This window comes from Panthera leo, chromosome A2, assembly GCF_018350215.1.
Source record: "Panthera leo isolate Ple1 chromosome A2, P.leo_Ple1_pat1.1, whole genome shotgun sequence".
In the NCBI taxonomy this organism is placed as follows: domain Eukaryota; kingdom Metazoa; phylum Chordata; class Mammalia; order Carnivora; family Felidae; genus Panthera; species Panthera leo.
The window spans coordinates 55,374,335-55,393,507 of NC_056680.1; the positions used below are offsets into that span (position 1 = coordinate 55,374,335).

The following is a 19,173-nucleotide window of genomic DNA, read 5'->3' on the forward strand; positions in this document are numbered from 1 at the left end:
ATGAAAACATTCCCACGAAGGAAAATTCCTCTAAGATGCAGTTAGTGGTTAACCATACCAAATATTTAAGGAAGAAATAATGCAAATGTAATAAAATATCTTCCAGACAATAGAAGAGTAGGGCACATTCTCAACTTGTTTTATTTAAGGCAAGCATTACCTTGATACAAAACCAAGAACATTCCAAACAAACAAACAAAAAAACAGAAACAAAATTCCTCATGACTATAGGCAAAAAAAATCGTAAAAATAATTTAGAACACAGAATCCAGCAATACATATAAAAAATCATAACCTTTGAAAGTGCCATTAAAGAAAGATGACATACTTAGGAATTATTTTAATGAAACCTGGAAAATCTATACACTGAAATCTATAAAACTTGTTTAGAGATATTTGAAAAGACCAAAATAAATGGTGAGATACACCATAGTCATATACCAGAAGACACAAAATTGCCTAAATTTTTGTTCTCAAATTAGTTTAGAGATTCGATGCAATCATAATCTTAGCAGTCTTTTCCACATACATTAATAAGCTTCATCTAAAATCTACATGGAGGGGCACCTGGGTGGCTCAGTCGGTTAAGCGTCGGACTTTGGCTCAGGTCATGATCTCACGGTTCGTGGGTTCGAGCCCCACGTTGGGCTCTGGGCTGACAGCTCAGAGCCTGGAGCCTGTTTCAGATTCTGTGTCTCCCTCCCTCTCTGCTCCTCCCCCACTTGTATTCTCTCTCTCTCTCTCTCTCTCTCCCCCTCTCTCTTTCTCTCAAAAGTAAATAAACATTAACCAAAAAATTTTTTTTTGAAAAAAAGAAAAATGAACGTTGACCAGAACCTTACACTACAGATGAAAATTAACTCAGGATAGTCACAGTCTTCAAAACTAAATCAGCTGAACTAAAAAGTCTTTTGGAGAAAACATCAGACCATATTTGCAATGTTGTGTAGGCAAAGATTTCTCAGGACACAGAAAGCAATTACTATAACAGAAAAAATGATAATTAGATTTTGCAAAGACTACTCTTATTTATCATAAGTCAAAATTTCAAATATTAATAGGAAAGCCATATACTGAAAGAAAATACGTGGACAATATTTATCAGCCAAATACTTGTATCCAGATTCTTTAACAACTACAACTCGATAACAAAAAGATAAACAAACCATTAACACTGGCAAAAGACTTAAGCAGACATTTCACAAAGCAAGATGTCTGGACAATAAACACTAGACAACACAAAATAAACACAGGAAGAATTGCTCACTTCGTCTTTAGAGACCGCAGTAAGTACTCCAGTGATGTTCCACTACACATTCGCTGGGATATTTAAAGTTAAGAACCAAACAACAAAAATGTGGCAAGGATATTAATCAACTAGAAGTCTCACATATTTCTGGGAAGAACACAAAATGGTACAATGAGTGACACTTGGAAAGTTTTTGCAGTTTCTTGCTGAGTCAAACGAACACCCTTTTACTCAGCAATTCCATGTGCGGATTTATCCGAGAAAATTGAAAGCGTGTCCACAAAAAAGCCGAACTTAGTTGGCGGATGTATTTGCTAGCTGATGCTCACCTGACACTACTGGAGGAGAGACCTCGGCCGTTGGCATCTGTGTTCACCAACCCCCCCCCCCCCCCCAACAGCTTTCCATTCTTGCTTGGAATGTCTGCTTAGCAGTCACAGAGAACACTTCCCTATTTCATTAAAAAAATTTTTTTTTGAGAGAGAGCAAGCGAGAGAGTGCTTGAGATGGGGAGAGGGGTAGAGGGAGAGAGAAAGAGGGAAAAAAATCTTAAGCAGGCTCTACACTCAGTGCATAGCCTGCTGTGTGGCTCAATCCCACGAACCTGGGATCATGATCTGAACTGACATCAAGAGTTGGCCATTCAACTGACAGCCACCCAGGCGCCCCAAGTTTCCATATTTCTGATCAGGGCAGCAAATGCAGACCTGAGGATGGATCCTACATGGTCTGGATTAGTCCACATCCATGAAAGACCTGTTAACGTTTAGGGCACTTTTTAAATGAAACCTTGATTTACTAAACAGCAATGGTCTACATTTAGTCTGGGTAGGAATATATCCTCCTCCCCCCCCCCCCCCGAGCATCTTATTTTCCTCTCTTTAAACTTCTTTGAATGTACAGAAACTTTTGTCTTCTTTCTGATTCCCTTTCTAATGAATTTAATTGGGGGAAAAATGTGAGAATCACTCAAGATCATATTGTGTAAGGATTCTGCTTTTACAGGGATGTCCTTATGAAAGTCTGCAATGGCTTTACTGCCAGAAAACCCTCTGGTCAGCACCACACTGTTCCATCATGATGTGTTTCTCACCGGTGGTCTCAGAGGGATCAGAACCTGGATTTCTCAGTACCTCAGTCACAGAATGCAGAAGGTTCCCAGCTCTTTGCAGCCACCTGTTCCATCCCCCCAAAAATCTGGGGTCACCAATATGCAGGGGATGCATGTTTATAACCCATTGTGGGGCCACTGCAGGGATTCCTGGAAAATGAAAACCAATCGGCTCCAAATGGGTTTTGCTGCCTTCACCTGTTGCCATGAGGGATATTTTTATACCTAGTTTAAGTTGAGGACTTGTATGAAGCATGGAAATCATGGGATGCATGAGCAATGCTACCTAGAAACCATGAGTTTCATCTGAGAATCGACCTAGGGACGAGGGTGTCCATCACACTGTAGAGACAGGATGCTCACAGCCACTCTGAACTCACGGGAGGTGCAAGGAATCTCTTACCAAAGTAGTGGTATTACAAAGTCTGACGTGAGACCGTACTAACTTGATTTTAAGATTGAAATGAGAAAACTTAGTAAGTTCTACCATGATTGTGTTCTCTTCTGATCTCTCCACGCAGATGTGGCAAGGGAAGTGATTGGGAAAGTTTTGAGCTCAGCTCTTCCCAGGAGAGAATCAAGTAGAGTTAAGAGACAGGTAAAATGTTTCCACTGGGGACCCTATGGTTCTGCCCTCCCCCATCCTGTCCCTGTCACCTTTCTATAGACACTGAGATGACAGGCCTGTAGAAAGATGAGCTAATGACATCCTTGCCTTTAAACTGTGCAGATTCTTGGGGCGCCTGGGTGGCTCAGTCGGTTGAGTGTCCAACTTCGGCTCAAGTCATGATCTCACGGATTGTGAGTTCGAGCCCCACATTGGGCCCTGCACTGACAGCTCAGAGCCTAGAGCTTGTTTCAGATTCTGTCTCCCTCTCTCTCTGCCCTGACCCCGCTTGTGCTCTGTCTCTCTGTCTCTAAAATAAATAAACAGTAAAAAAATATTACAAAAATATTTAAACTGTGCAGATTCTTCCGGTGTGCACAGCTCACCCTATGTGTCCACCCAGGTAAGTGTGAAAAATTTCCCCAGACTTAGAATCAGTGTCCGGGTAGGGTCCTAGGCAGGTGGTGGAAGCAGGAAAATTGGGTGTAATAGGAAGTTTCTGGTAGCCTCTGATGAGCCATCCAGCTCTAACCATCTCCCACAGCTCAGAGGACTATTTTCTCTGCTGTGCACTGCGACCATTTATTTCTCGGAATAAAATGGCTTTCATTTATTTCCTTTATCAGTTCAGAAGGTACATATTATTATATTATCGACTCATTTTAAACTAAAACCTTACTAATTCATATCCATACTCATCTTGAAAGGGCACATTTCAGGTCTGGTCTTTATTTATTTTTTTGGAATGTCAGAAATTTCTTTATTATTACTTGTTCTTCTTATTAAGCACCAATTCAATACGGCAGAAAATTTCCAATTACCCTTCGACAATCCATTCTTCCCTCCCCCACCCAAATTCTTGATAAAGAGCTCTTCAAGCGAAGACACACTCTCTTCTCTCTTCTGTAAAAAACTGTATCAAATAAAGGCAAAGAAATGTGTTCATCTTGCTGTAAAATGCTGCCCATGGCTGTGGAAAAGTGTCTGCCCAGGCTCCTTTTATTGTCCAGGTCCTGAAAGACTCTCGTTCATGAACTGTCTCTTCACAAGCAAATCCACCACGTGCTGAGGGTCCAAAACTTTCTCACAAAGTCTCAGTCAAGTCTCTTGTCTCAGCTGCCGTAACAGGCCCTCATCACCTCATCATCCTGTTTGTTTGCAGGTTTGGCATAAATTGCATTAAGTGGAAAACCAGGCTCTCCAGGAATGGGAAAATTAGTGAATCCAAGCATATATATTTCTTTCTCACTTTGGATTTTGGAATTGCACTTTTGGAGTTTCTTTAGACACTCCAGAAATGCAGACAGTTATATATATCAAGGTTCTATCAGCTTCATTCTTAATCTCATAGTTTTGGAAGAAGACATTGGCCTTGAAGTAATAAATGGTTTCATCTACAGTATCTGTATCTTTTGTCTCTCTAGGGGCAGGTCCTTTGAACTGACTTCTGATAGGCAACAGTGCCATGTTTCCAATGAGTTTGGTGTCAGGGTCCACGAGAGAAGAGTGGTAAGCGGGCATCTGGGCACCGCCTGGGTTTCAACCTACAGGAGGAGGTTGGGCATCAGGTCTGGTTCTTAATTACTCAGTTGACGTCTCTCCATGAGTCAACTATAACTGTTATTTAATAAGTGTCTTCTATAATTTGTGTAATTAAGAAAACTCAGATTCTTTATTGGGAAATAAGGTTCTTTGTTCAAAAAATTGTTTTACAAAGCAAGCTTAACCTCATAGTACTATATGATATCCACCAGTATTTTCTCACGAAAACCTTTCTTGCCCCAGTTTTAATTTCACAGATTTCAAATTAATGGCATCAGCACTTAAGCTTGTGCCTTAACAGTTAGGAAATTTCAGATCACAGGACACTGGAAGTAAGGTTGCAACTAATTAAAAATAAAGAAAACAAAGTGATGATGATAGATGTCTCTTCTGCTTGTTTAAGAACACTATCTCCCAGAAATTTGGGAGGAGAAAGACTATTTGGGTCCATTTATCTTTTCTCTAAAAATTAGTTCATATTCATTTAACAAATTCCTCTACCCCTTCCATTTATGGATATGCCAGAACACATTTCATTAGGAAGAAAATTTACGACTCTGATTGCTATGTTTGGGTTTTAAGTTATTTTTTCAAACTTTATCTTCTCACGCATTTATTATGAAGAGGTAAATGTGAACTGATCTCCTTTCTTGTTACTGAAATACAAAGATTTTGGTGATAAATAAAAGTGAAATCAGTTTAGCAAAAAAGACATACTGCTCTTATTTCACCACTGTTTGGTTGATCAGGGAAACCAATTCTCATGTAGGACCATTTGAGTTCCTGAGGTTTGACAACTCTGTATTTGTGATGTAGTTGCCTCTGGGATTTTAATGTTTCTTTAATTTGGAGAAATAATTACTCTTCTCATGATTCTTCTTCTTCTTCTTCTTCTTCTTCTTTTCTTTTCTTTTTTTTGAGAGCGAGAGAACACACACATGAGTGGAGGAGGAGCAGAGGGAGAGGGAGAGAGAGAATCTCAAGCAGGCTCCATGCTGCACATAGAGCTCCGAGTTGGGGCTTGATCTCACAATTGTGAGATCATGACCTAAGCAGAGATCAAGAGTTGGCCATTTAACCGAGTCACCCAGGTGCCCCCAGGATCCAGTGGTTTTAAAGCAATGACCACCTCAACCATAATTTCTTGAATATTAGTGCAAGATCATGGCAACTACACACTCCTGCCTTTCCTTCCTTAATCATTTCTATTTGTAGGACTGTAGTCCCCTTAATAACACTGAAAATAATGGGAGCCCTTCACCCTAATGCATATGATTGAAACTTGCTACTTGATCACTTTTATAATGTTACCTATTTATAAAATTCTATATTTTCTTTTTTAAAAGTCTATTTATTTTTTGAGAAAGAGAGTGTACACAAGTGGGAGAGGGGCAGAGAAAGAGGGAGAGAGAGAATCCCAAGCAGGCTCCACACTCAGCACTGGGCCTGACAAGTAGCTCACGATGATGCTGAGATCATGACCTGAGCCAAAATCAAGAGTTGGAGGCTTAAATACAAAGATAAAGAGAGAATTCTGAAAACAGCTAGGGACAAATGGGCCATAACCTACAAAGGTAAACACATATGGGTAGTAGCAGACCTGTCTATTGAAACTTGGCAGGCCAGAAGGGAGTGGCAGGAAATATTCAATGTGCTGAATAGGAAAAATATGCAGCCAAGAATCCTTTTATCCAGCAAGGCTGTCATTCAAAATAGAAGGAGAGATTAAAAGTTTCCCAGACAAACAAAAACTAAAGGAATGCATGACCACTGAACAAGCCCTGTGGGAGATCCCAAGGGGGATTCTGGGAGTGGAAAGCAGCACTACAAAGGACTAGAGATATCACCACAAGCATGAAACCTACAGATAACACAATGACACTAAATCCGTATCTTTCAATAATCACTCTGAACGTGAATGGACTAAATGCCCCAATCAAAAGCAATCTATATGCTGCCTACAAGAGGCTAATTTTAGACCTGAGGATACCTGCAGATTGAAAGTGAAGGGATGGAGAGCCATCTATCATGCTACTGGAAGTCAAAAGAAAGCTGGAGTAGCCATACTTATATCAGACAAACTAGATTTTAAAACAAAGACTGTAATAAGAGATGAAAAAGGGCATTATATCATAATTAAAGTGTCTATCCATCAAGAAGAGATAACAATTGTAAATTTTTATGCTCCTAACATGAAGGAACCCAAATATATGAATCAATTAATCACAAACATAAATAAATCTGTACATAACAATACTGTAATTGTAGGAAACTTTAACGCTCCACTTACAACAATGGACAGATCACCTAGTCAGAAAATCAGTAAGGAAATAATGGCTCTGAATGACACATTGGATCAGATGGACTTAACAGATATATTCAGGTCTTTTCATCCAAAAGCAGAATACACGTTCTTCTCAAATGCACATGGAATATTCTTCAAAATAGATCACATACTGGATCACAAAACAGCCTTCAACAAATATAAAAGGACTGAGATCATACCATGTATATTTTCAGATTGCAACCCTATGAAACTTGAAATCAACCACAAGAAAAAATTTGGAAAGCCTCCAAATACATGGAAATTAACATCTTACTAAAGAATTAATGGGTCAACCAGGAAATTTTAAAATATATGGAAGCAAATGAAAACAAAAACATGACAGTCCAAACCACTTGGGATGCAGCAAAGGCAGTCCTAAGAGGAAAACACATTGTAATCCAGGAATCTCTCAAGAAGCAAGAAAAATACCAAATACAGGATCTAACCTCACACCTAAAGGAACTAGAAACAGAGCAGCAAAGAAACCCCAAAGCCAGCAGAAGAAGAGAAATAATAAAAATTAGAGCAGAAATAAACAATATAGAATCCCCCCCCCCAAAAAAAAACCCCAAAACCCAGTAAAACAGATCAATGAATCTAAGAGCTGGTTCTTTGAAAGAATTAACGAAATGGATAAACCCCTAGCAAGTCTGATCAAAAAGAAAAAGGAAAGGACCCAAATAAATAAAATCAAGAATGAAAGAGGAGCGTTTACAACCACCACTGCAGAAATACATACAATAATAAGAGAATATTATGAGCAATTATAAGCCAATAAATTGGGCAATCTGGAAGAAATGGACAAACTCCTAGAACCGTATAAACTACCAAAACTGAAACAGGAAGAAAATCTGAATAGACTCATAATGAGTAAAGAAATTGATTCGGTTATTAAAAATCTCCCAACAAACAAGAGTCCGGTGCCGGATGGCTTTCCAGGGGAATTCTACCAAACATTTAGCGAAGAGTTAACACCTATTCTTCTGAAGCTGTTCCAAAAAATAGAAACAGAAGGAAAACTTCCAAACTCATTCTATGAGGCCAGCATTGTCTTGATTCCAAAACCAGACAAAGACCCCACTAAAGAGGAGAACTACAGACCAATTTCCGTAATGAACATGGATGCAAAAATTCTCAATAAGGTACTAGCCAACCAGATCCAACAATACATTAAAAGAATTATTCACCACGATCAAGTGGGATTTATATCTGGGATGCAGGACTGGTTCAATATCCGCAAATCAATCAATGTGATACATCACATTAATAAAAGAAAGAATAAGAACCACACAATCCTCTCCATAGATGCAGAGAAAGCATTTGACAAAATATAATGCCCTTTATTGATAAAAACCCTCAATAAAGTAGGGATAGAAGGATCATGCCTCCAGATCATAAAAGCCATATGCAAAAGACCCAACTTTAATATCATCCTCAATGGGGAAAACCTGAGAGCTTTCCCCCCAATGTCAGGAACAGAACAGGGATGTCCATTCTCACCACTGTTACTCAACACAGTATTAGAAGTCTTAGTCTCAGCCATCAGACAATACAAAGGAATAAAAGTCATCCAAACTGGCAAGGAGGAAGTCAAACTTTCACTCTTCACAGACAACATGATACTCTATATGGAAAACCCAAAAGATTGCACCAAAAAACTGCTAGAACTGATCCATAAATTCAGCAGAGTCACAGGATATAAAATCAATGCACAGAAATTGGTTGCATTTCCATACACTAATAATGGAGCAGCAGAAAGAGAAATCAAGGAATCGATCCCATTTACAATTGCACCAAACCCTGTAAAATACCTAGGAATAAACAAAACCAAAGAGGTGAAATATCTATATGTTGAAAACTATAGAAAACTTATGAAAGAAATTGAAGAAGACATAAACAAAAAGGAAAAATATTCCATGCTCATGGATTGGAAGAATACTGTTAACATGTCAATACTACCCAAGGCAATCTACGTGTTCAATGCAATCCCTAACAAAATAATACCAGCACTCTTCACAGAGCTAGAACAAACAACCCTAAAATGTGTATGGAATCAGAAAAGACGCCAAATACCCAAAGCAATCCTGAAAAAGAAAACCAAAGTAGGAGGCATCACAATCCTGGACTTCAAGCTATATTACAAAGCTCTAATCATCAAGACAGTATGGTACTGGCACAAAAACAGACATACAGGTCAACGGAACATGCGTTTTCGACTGAGCCTATCAGATGCCCCAGTAAGAAAGTCTCTTGAAAACAGTAAGAGATAAAAGATACATTCCATTATTGGGAAACAATGATTTGGATGACCATGGATTTCTCATCAGAAATAACAAATGTCAAAAAACAGTGGAAAAATATCTTTAAGTGGTGCCAAACCCCCCCCCTTCAAAAAACCCTCCCAAACCTGTTCTATATCCAGAAAAAATTTTCCTTCAGGAATAAGAGTAAAATGAATTAATTCTCAATTGAAGTAAAACTCAAAGAAGTATGTGCCGGCCAATCTGCTCAACGAGAAAGGCTAACGTAGTTCATCCTGACGGGAAATGATCCAGAGGGAAAGTCAGTACTTCAGAAATTAAAGTAAAGCCCAGAAATGGTAAATAGCAGGGTAAGTAGAAAATACGACCTCTTATTTCTTCCTAGATTTTCATTAAAATATACAAGGGCTGTTTAAAGCAAAATTTATAACACAGGTTAGTGGCTGTTTCACTCCGCGTATGTGTACCACATAAGACAGAAGTGGGGTCATAATGAACCCACACGGCGTCCCAGTTCTGAGAATTTACATAAAGTGGTACTTTATTAATTCTAAGTAGATTCTAAAAAGTCAGATACGTATATTATAATTCTCAGGGCAGCAAGAAATAAAAATGTTCAAAGACATATTGCCAAAATGCCGTGTGATAAGTTAGAATAGTGATATTATTAAACTGATTCAAAAGAAAGCAGGAGAAGAGAAGAATAAAAAACAGGAGAGACAAACAGACAATACATAAGAAAATGACAGCTCTCAATCCGACTGTATCCATAATTATATGAAATGTTACTAATATAAACAATCCAAAGGCAAAGATGGAGAGTGATTTAAGAAAAAGAAGTCCGTGACAATAAATTATATTCAGAAAAGAAAAAAAAGAAAAAAGACAAACAAGTCCATATTATATGTATTCCAAAATAGGAATACTTTAAAACAGGAATTAAGAGACATACCATGTAAAGAGTAAGGAGAGGAAGTCCCGGGCGGTTATTCTAATATCAGGTGAAACAGACATAAAGGCAAAGCAATTTTTTACCTCTTCAAAAGTGGGATAAAATACATAAAACATAAAATTTAACATCTTAAACGTGTTTAAGAGGCACTAAGCCCACGCACACTGCTGTGCAGCCATCACCACTGTCCACCTCTAGAACTTTTCTCATCTCGCATAGTTGAACTCTGTCCCCATGGAACACAACTCGCCATTGCCCCTCTCCCAGGCCCTGACGGCCACCATCCTATTTTCCATCTCTGAATTTCACTGTAGGGACCTCATGTAAGTGGAATCGTTCAGGATTCGTCCTTTTGTGATAGGCTCATTTCACTGGGCATAACGTCCTCAAGGTTCATCCATATCGTAGCCTGTGTCACAGTTTCCTTCTGACCCTCAGAAGTCCCCTTCCTCTGTTTCCTCTGGCCAGAACAACATGGTTTCTACTATTCACGAGAGAAAAGAAATGGGAAACTCATCCTCATGTAGGATGCATCTTCTGGTTTTGGCTCGTGCCACAATTGGCCTGCTTTTGTTGACTTTTCAGAGGCCTCGGACAGTTGCCTCTTACAGTTCCCCCAAAGATTTAGCTGTCGTTAGCAAAAACAGCAGGTTTCAATAGCAGAATTGGAACTCTTCCATCAGATTTCAATTTAAATTTCTTCCACATTATTTTTATAATTTTCATATGGGTATGATGTAATGAAAGTTTTCCTTCGTATTAGTTTGGACTTCAAATTCTACGAATGTGAGTGATTCGGAATCTATACATTCTCTAGTTATTTCTCAAGAACAAGAAGGAAGCAAATAATAAGTCATTCATAAAATAGTCCCAAGAATAAGATAAGCTATATATGAGTGAAAAATCTAAATTTTCAGAACATTCAGAAACCTAATTTCTGGTGAAATTAAGTGTCCAGATACTGTGATAACCAACAGTCCAGGTATTGTAATAACCACATATGTAATATAAGTATGAAAATATTAAAGACATAAATATAAGACTTAAAACATGAACAAAGATCCAAAATACTCTAAAAATGAACCAGATTTTATGCAGGGGAGCAAGTTTCCCATTTCTTGGCTCCCATGCATTTTTTTTCTCCTGAATTGGCCTGGCAGTAGTAACTAACAGAAACCACATCCATCTGGCCCATGGATACAGAAAAAGGACCTTCGAGGACCAGAGAGTGTGGGAGGGAACTCCAGAGGAGAGAACCAGAAAAGGGGTCCTAGTTCCGTGTAGGCCTGGCAGTGTCCCAACCAAACCCCTGACCACGTATGGCACACATACAGAATAACAGAGCAATGTGATCTAGTACACAGAATCTGAACTAGACATATAGGTTGATGGACCCAAACCAGGTTGATTGCCTTCTTCAGCAAAACAACATCTCAAAAGGCATCTACCAGGCCTGAGAACACAGCATAATACTCACAATGTCTAAATATAATTCAAAAGGACTCAATATACAAACAGGAAAATGTGACCAATTCAAAGGGATAAACACAATCAACAGATGCCAGACTTATATAGATGTTGAAAATATATTACTATTTAAGTCACTCTGTTTGTGGTCATTTGTTAGGGCAACTCTAGAAATCTACCAGGGGTTTTCTTCTAATGTGGAATAGAGTGTGACTTCTTGAAGAATGCTTTACCACATTCATTGCTTTTATAAGGATTATCATCTCTGCAGAACTTCGCTAAGGAGTTTTAACTCCTGGATCTATAGCTTCTCACTTTCATTAAAATCAGAGGGATTCTTTATAGTATGACTTGTTTGCTCTCTTCCCTAGTGAAGGCCTTCCTACTTTTATCACACTTACGGGAATCTCTCCACTTTATTAATCCCTTGAGATCTTATGAGGTTTGTTATGACTGAAGGTTTTCCCATACTGATTACATTTTAGAAGTTTTACTCCTGCATGGCTTGTGCAATAGCACAGAATAATTTCCCACATTCGCTGTGTCCGTAAGAATTTACTCATGCCAGCAGTTTCTCTCATCTTCGCCTAAACTACGTTTGAAATGCCCTCAAACAATTATGGGATATTTTTCTTAGAGGAATAAGCTCTGAGCTCAGATGCAGTTGGGTTTCCACTTTGACCATATTCATGTCCTTCCTGCACAGTCCAGTGCTTTCTTGAAAATGAATACAACTGGCTTGAAATCTCCTTTTCCATAAATGGTACAAATAACTCTTCTTTGTGAATACTCTTGTAATGTACCTCGGCATATGCTTGGTCAGAAGAGCCCTGTTGACTGTTTGATACTCTGGTTTCAGATCTACTTTTCCAGTACTAAAACTCTCAAGTGCAAACAGTCCCTTCCCTGTCTGAAAAAGTACCCATCCTAAGCCAATTGGTACAAAAATGGACAAAGCGGGGAAGAGAACATTTGAATTATTTCAGATATGATCTTCTATGATGCAGCAAACCCATAAAGCACACACAAGAAGTTAGCAGAAAACTGGAGAGCTACTAGAAATTAAGATGCTTAGAGAGATGTCAGGGAGAATGGCAGAGTTAAGTACCTCCAATCCCTGCTTCATAAAAGCAATGAGGACATCAGCAAAAAATAGTCCAAATCAACCCTTTCAGACTCTTGAAATTAACCAAAAGCTTGTAATAAGAGAGCATTTATTCAAGAAAGGCGGCTGGATGTGGGTTAAGCACAGCACACTCTGGGGCATTTAAATTGCTCTATTCAGACCCTCTTCTCCTTGTCTCTGGGTATTTTTGAAAGTCAAGAGCCAGCAGTCATGGTGAAAATCCGCAGCCCAGCAGCCAATGGAGGGGAAAGAACAGGATGGAACACATTCAAAGCCCCATTCCAAGAGAATTATCTTTATTTCATCTGTCTGGAAGTTCCTGAGATAACCCCACTCGAAAGCTTTCTCTTTACTTTATCTTCCTCAGGATTACCCACAGTGAGAAGCCTCTGTAACAGGGCCCTGGGTCAAAAACAATCAGCAGCAGTTCAGCTACGTGAGGTGGTGATAACAGGAGGAGGTAAAAATCAAGCTAACCAAAACCTTCGAAAAAGTATAATCTGGAGAAAATCTGGAGAACAAGGGTCAATGGGGGGCTCCGAATTCCAGGGGAATCTAAAAATCACGAGCACATACAGGGTATTGTTCACACTCAGGGCTACAGGTATGCCAGGAAAGGCATGACGAGGCCGAGTTCTCTCGCCTGTGGCCGGTCATGATGCTTTGTGCAAGCAGGAAGCAAAGACTAAGACAGTATTATAAAGTGACTTGCAGTGTTGAAGCCAATGCCCCAACACACACAGTGCCACTCAGTCAACTCTGAGACATATTAGCTCCATGCTTTTAAGAAAGTCTCTCTCCAACCAATTACTAGCTGACCGATGTGGTCAAATAGCCAGTATTTCAGTGGCCACAATGAGAAAAAAAATATTATGGACTTTACAAATTCAGCCGAATCCCACGGCCCCAATATTAGCAATGTTAACATCCTGGGCAGGTATCCTTTTATCCTGTTTTCCTTAGAGAAATACTACCTATAGTTGCTGCCTCTAAACTTAAAAAAAATTTTTTTTAACGTTTATTTATTTTTGAGACAGAGAGAGACAGAGCACGAATGGGGGAGGGGCAGAGAGAGAGGGAGACACAGAATCGGAAGCAGGCTCCAGGCTCTGAGCCATCAGCCCAGAGCCCGACGCGGGGCTCGAACTCATAGACCGTGAGATCGCGACCTGAGCTGAAGTCAGACGCTTAACCGACTGAGCCACCCAGGCGCCCCTGCCTCTAAACTTTTTAAATAATGTTTATTAATGTTTGAGGCTGGGAGGGGCAAAAGGAGAGGGAGGGAGACACAGAATCCAAAAGAGGCTCCAGGCTTGAGCTGTCAGCACAGAACCTGACACAGGGCTCGAACCCATGAGCCATGAGATCATGACCTGAGACAAAGTGGGACGCTTAACCACCTGAGCCACCCAGACACCCCTGATTGTTGCCTCTAATTCCTTCACTCCCATTCTCCCAAATCTCATCGTCCCCCTTGGTGTCTCTGTTCACTGCCTCAGTGAACAGTGTCTCATTTTGAGCACAAGGTGGTGTCACCCTTCTTGAAATCACCTCTTCCCTGAAATCCCTGTCATTACACTTACCTGGTTTGCCATCTGCCAGACTGAATGCCCTTTCTGTCTCCTTCACGCACTTCCCTCTCTCTCTAAAGTCGTTGTGCCCAGGACTCAGGGTGAGGTCTCTATGCTTCTGTCTGCACCTGCAGTCTCATGGCATTAAATATTATCCAACTCCCATGACCTCCTGTCTTCTTCCTACCTGGAGGGCTCTCCCCACAGATATCTAAGAGTATCTCATGCTAACAATGCAAACATGGAAGTCCTCCTGCCCTGGGGAAAATGTCTCTGTTTTTCCTGCCCCAAGTCTCTTTTCCTCTTTGTCCAGGAGCAGGTGACATGAGCCTTCTGTGTTGTTGTCACGAGCATGCTATGAAGGCGTACGCTCAGAAGACACACAAGTTGTGTCTTTCCACGAGGCCAGTTTAAGTTAGTCATCAAGCAGGGTTAACATAATTCTAAAGCAGGTTCAGGATTCCCAACCCAGTGACATTGCACCACGTGATTCACTTGGCTCCTTACATGGCACACAAAGGAGAACACTAGACAAGTCACACAACAAACGAGCTAACACACGGGGGGTAGGAAGCTAAGGAACCAAACGCGAAGTCAGTGTGTGGGCTCACAGCCGAGATGAGGCCTCGGTCTGGTCCGGGTCAGCTCTCGGCACTTACTGCTTATTATGTTCAAGCAGTGAGGGATCCCAGTTCTGTTTGGAGATCAGTCAGGCGGAGCCTTCGGCATCAGCTACCTTTCTGAAGTGGTCAGGCAGGGGTCAGTGTCTGAGGAGTCCGACAGCTTGCTGCCAAAATCCTCCCCCTTTAAAGGGATTTCATCAGTGATGGGCCCCTGCAGACTTTCGCTGCTTCTGCCTGCTCTCAGTTCTGGGGTGTCATCAGCTGGCGCTGGTCTCAGGGATATCTGGTAGCTGCGGTACGCTTGGCTGCTTGTGTCACTGCTTGACTCAGGGACCTGCTTGCTCTCTACAATCTTGCTCTCTACAGTTATCTAAGCCAAAAGCTCAGGATTCATCTTTAGATGCTTTTCTCCTGTATCTGTCATACCTATCCATCAGCAAACCCTGCCTTCTTTAGAGCCAAAATAATATACGGTAAAACCTTGGTTTGCGAGCATAACTCGTTCTGGAAACGGGCTTGTAATCCAAAGCACTTGTATATCAAAGTGAATTTCCCTATAAGAAATAATGGAAACTCAGATGACTTGTCCCACAACCCAAAAATATTCATATAAAAATGACTACAGGGGCGCCTAGGTGGCTGAGTTCGTTGAGCATCCAACTCTTAGTTTAGGCTCAGGTCATGATCTTGTGGTTTGTGAGATCGAGCCCTGTGGTGGGCACTGTGCTGACGGTACGGAGCCTGCTTGGGATTCTCTCTCTCTCCCTCTCTCTCTGCCCTTCCCCCACTCACGCTTGCTCTCTCTCAAAATAAACTTAAAAATTTTTAAATGATGATAATAGTGTAATATAATACAAAATAATAGAGAAACTATAAAATATAAAGAAAAATAAATTAACCTGCACTTACCTTTGAAAAACTTCATGAGTGGTGTGAGGGAGACAAGAGAGAGGAGGGTTATTGTGTAGGACAACTTTCACTACCACTAATGGAATCACTGCAATCTATTGACTCGATGGAATCTTTTTTTCTGCATGGGGGCCACTGTATACGCTTGCATGAATGTTGACTACAGTACAGTATTAATAAACTCCTGTCAGATGCTGTATTTAATGTAACTGGCAACAAGGCAGCAGAGGAAAGGGTCTATGTCTGCAGGCAGCCTGACCTAGAATGAAGCAAAGCATTCCTAAGCTTACTCTTGTATGGAAAAGCAAAGGACTGTCCATAGGTGCTTTGAAGTGACAAAAAATACACAAGTGCCAGTTGTGGGCACCTTCCAATGTTCTGAAAAATCACGGATTTCTACCAAACATCATGGTGTGAGACTGAGCATCTGAGCATGGGAGATGATCACCCACAATCCTGCAGGGAGAGAGAGGGAGAGAGAGAGAGAGAGAACCACTGGCTCAGTTGTGATCACATGACATTCAGCATCACGTACTACTCACATTACAAGACATTGCTCGTTTATCAATTTAAAAATTTGGGGTGCCTGGGTGGCTCAGTCGGTTGAGCGTCCAACTTCGGCTCAGGTCATGATCTCACAGTCCGTGAGTTCGAGCCCCGCATCGGGCTCTGTGCTGACAGCTCGGAGCCTGGAGCCTGCTTCCGATTCTGTGTCTCCCTCTCTCTCTGCCCCTCCCCTGCTCATGCTCTGTCTCCCTCTGTCTCAAAAATAAATAAAAACATTAAAAAAATTTAAAAAAAAAAGATAAAAAAATAAAATTTATTAGAAATGTTTGCTCGTCTTACAGAACACTCCCAGAACAAGTTACTCGCAATCCAAGGTTTTACCATCTACCCCAAATCCAAGCACTTTTAGTCTATCATCTAGTCACGTGCCATGACACAATATACATTCTACTGATACCCATATCTATTGTGGCAAGATCTGCCAGGTGCTCACAAATCCTCACTTCCCAGACTCCTTGAACTTACTTCAGACCACATGACTGGGTTCATGCTGGTGGAAGAAGGAAACAGGTAGCATATGCTGCCCCCAGCTTCAAATGTCCCCCTAAGTATTCCTCTCACAGGCCAGAAGCAGGGGTCGAGGAGTTGGCAGAGCGACAAGCTGTTCCAGCCCAGACCCCAAACCACCTTCTGGGGTTGCTGCCCAGAGTTGCCTCCCGAGCACATCACACCATGCAGTGTGAGGAATAAACTTTTTTATGTTAAGCAACTGACATTTGGGAGCTTTCTGGGCACTGCAGCCGGCATGTACCCTAATGGACAGACACGTATAAAAAGCACATGTAGAGACCGATCCACGTGGACCAGTAGCTACCTCTGGGATGGCGCTTGAACTGGGTGCATCAGACAAGGTGAACCTCAGCCTGATCTACAATGTTTTTATTTTCACAAGGATAATGAATGTATACATTTTAGGTGTTGATAACAAATTTAAAAGACAATCCCTGGGGGCACCTGGGTGGCTCAGTTGGTTGAGCATCTCACTCTTGATTTTGGCTCAGGTCATGACCCCAGGGTTGTGGGATTGAGCCCCGTGTTGGGCTCTATGCTGAGTGTAGAGCCTGCTTAGGATTCTCTCTTCCTCTCTCTCTCTGCCCCCTGTCTCTTAGCCCCTCTCCCCCACTTGCATGTTCTCTCTCTCTCTCTAAAAATAAAAAAAAAAAAATAAAAATTTAAAAAGACAATCCCTGAATTCCCCTCCTCTTGCTCCTGGAAAACTCTATTCCCGAACTGCCTTTCCCTTACTCAGCTCCATGGTTCCCTGGGCTCCATGCCTTGGCTCAGGGCTAGGGCAGGAAAGGATGAGATACAGTCAATGAATCAGTCAACAGACACCAGCACCAATCCCTTGGGCCCTGGACTGTCACAAACTGGACAGGACGAGGTAAATGAGTCATGTTCCCTGGCCCTGGGCAGCTTTCTCATCAGAGTGGCCACTCTGTTGAAAGAACTGTGCTGTATTACAAGCTCACATGCTGAAGATGGGACCTGTCTGGGACACAAGGGGGCCGACTCTCTGGATCTGTCTCTTCATCAGTGTCCAAAGCTAGCAGGGAGGCAGAACAGAAAGGATCATTGCATCAGGGCGAGGACAGAATGTGTGCTCAGATCAAGGAGAAAGGCCACAAAAGTAGAAGTGATCAAATCAGGAGCACCTAAAGAAGACGCGCCTAAGGTGGGTCTTCATGGCTGAGCACAAGCTCAATGAGACAGCGAGAGTAAGGGAAGGAGCATGCAAGGCGGCAGGACCCACATGTGCAAAGCATAAGAGGTGAAATGATCCTTTACTGTCAAGACACTGATGGCCTCACCCTGTTTTAAACTCAGGGTGTGTGCATGGGAGAGGCACTCTGGGCAGGCACTCCTGTGTGAATTTGGACTTGATCCACAGGGCTGCCACCACCACTGTGCAGACTGCATCCTTGGGTGTCTGGCCACAAGGGCAAATGCGGCTGAAATCCAATCAACTCAATCCACCAAGCAATGCACCCTGGCACTGGTTTGAGTCTACCCGGAGAAAGGGATGGCTTTTTCTCACTTCCCAAATATGCTGTGGAGTCTGACAGCAGCCTTCATTATCCTGCCCCCAACACCACAGCTTTCAAAGCCTTTTCACTTGTCAGATCTCACTGAATGAATTCTCACAACTCCGTGGAATAGGGATTATGAGCACGATTTCACAGATGAAGAAATAAGGCTGAGAGGTGGAGAAGGACAAAACTCTCCAAAGAGGCACTACTCAATTCCAGGGAGTCTACTCATGTCAAAAGATCTTGGGAAATGGGGTGCCTGGGTGGCTCAGTTGGTTGAGCGTCCGAGTTTGGCTCAGGTCATGATCTTACAGTTTGTGGGTTCGAGCCCCTCGTCAGGCTCTGTGCTGACAGCTCAGAGCCTGGAGCCTGCTTCCAATTCTGTCTCTCCCTCTCTCTCTCTCTCTGCCCCTCCCCCACTTGCAGTCTTCCTCTCTCTCTCTCTCTCTCAAAAAAAAAAAATAAATAAAAATTTAAAAAAATTAAAAAAAAAGATCTTGGGACAAATTAGTGAGACTGTTGGCCATTTGCCCTGTGCAAAACACAGGCTTGACGAATACAACTAAAGTTCATTATACACATTGTGCAACATGACCAGAAATAGAAATCTGAACAAGGCAAAATAATAGCTCGTTTAATAATTCTCATATTTCCTTTCATTCTATTAGACTGTCCTTGGTGGAAACTCATCTATAAAAGGATGGACTATCCCCTCACTATCTGGCAGCAGAGACCAGGTCGTGACTGCTTCATGACATCAAGCAAAAATCCATTTTGTGGCCCCTCCTACGATGGGGAGGGACCTACAATTTCACACATCTGAAATGTTAGA

General features: G+C 41.5%; 1 pseudogene; it reads right to left on the reverse strand.

The window, feature by feature from the left end:
* Positions 1–3,779: 3,779 nt before the first annotated feature.
* On the reverse strand, positions 3,780–4,488 carry LOC122213425 (annotated as a pseudogene).
* Between the last annotated feature and the right edge of the window lie 14,685 nt (positions 4,489–19,173).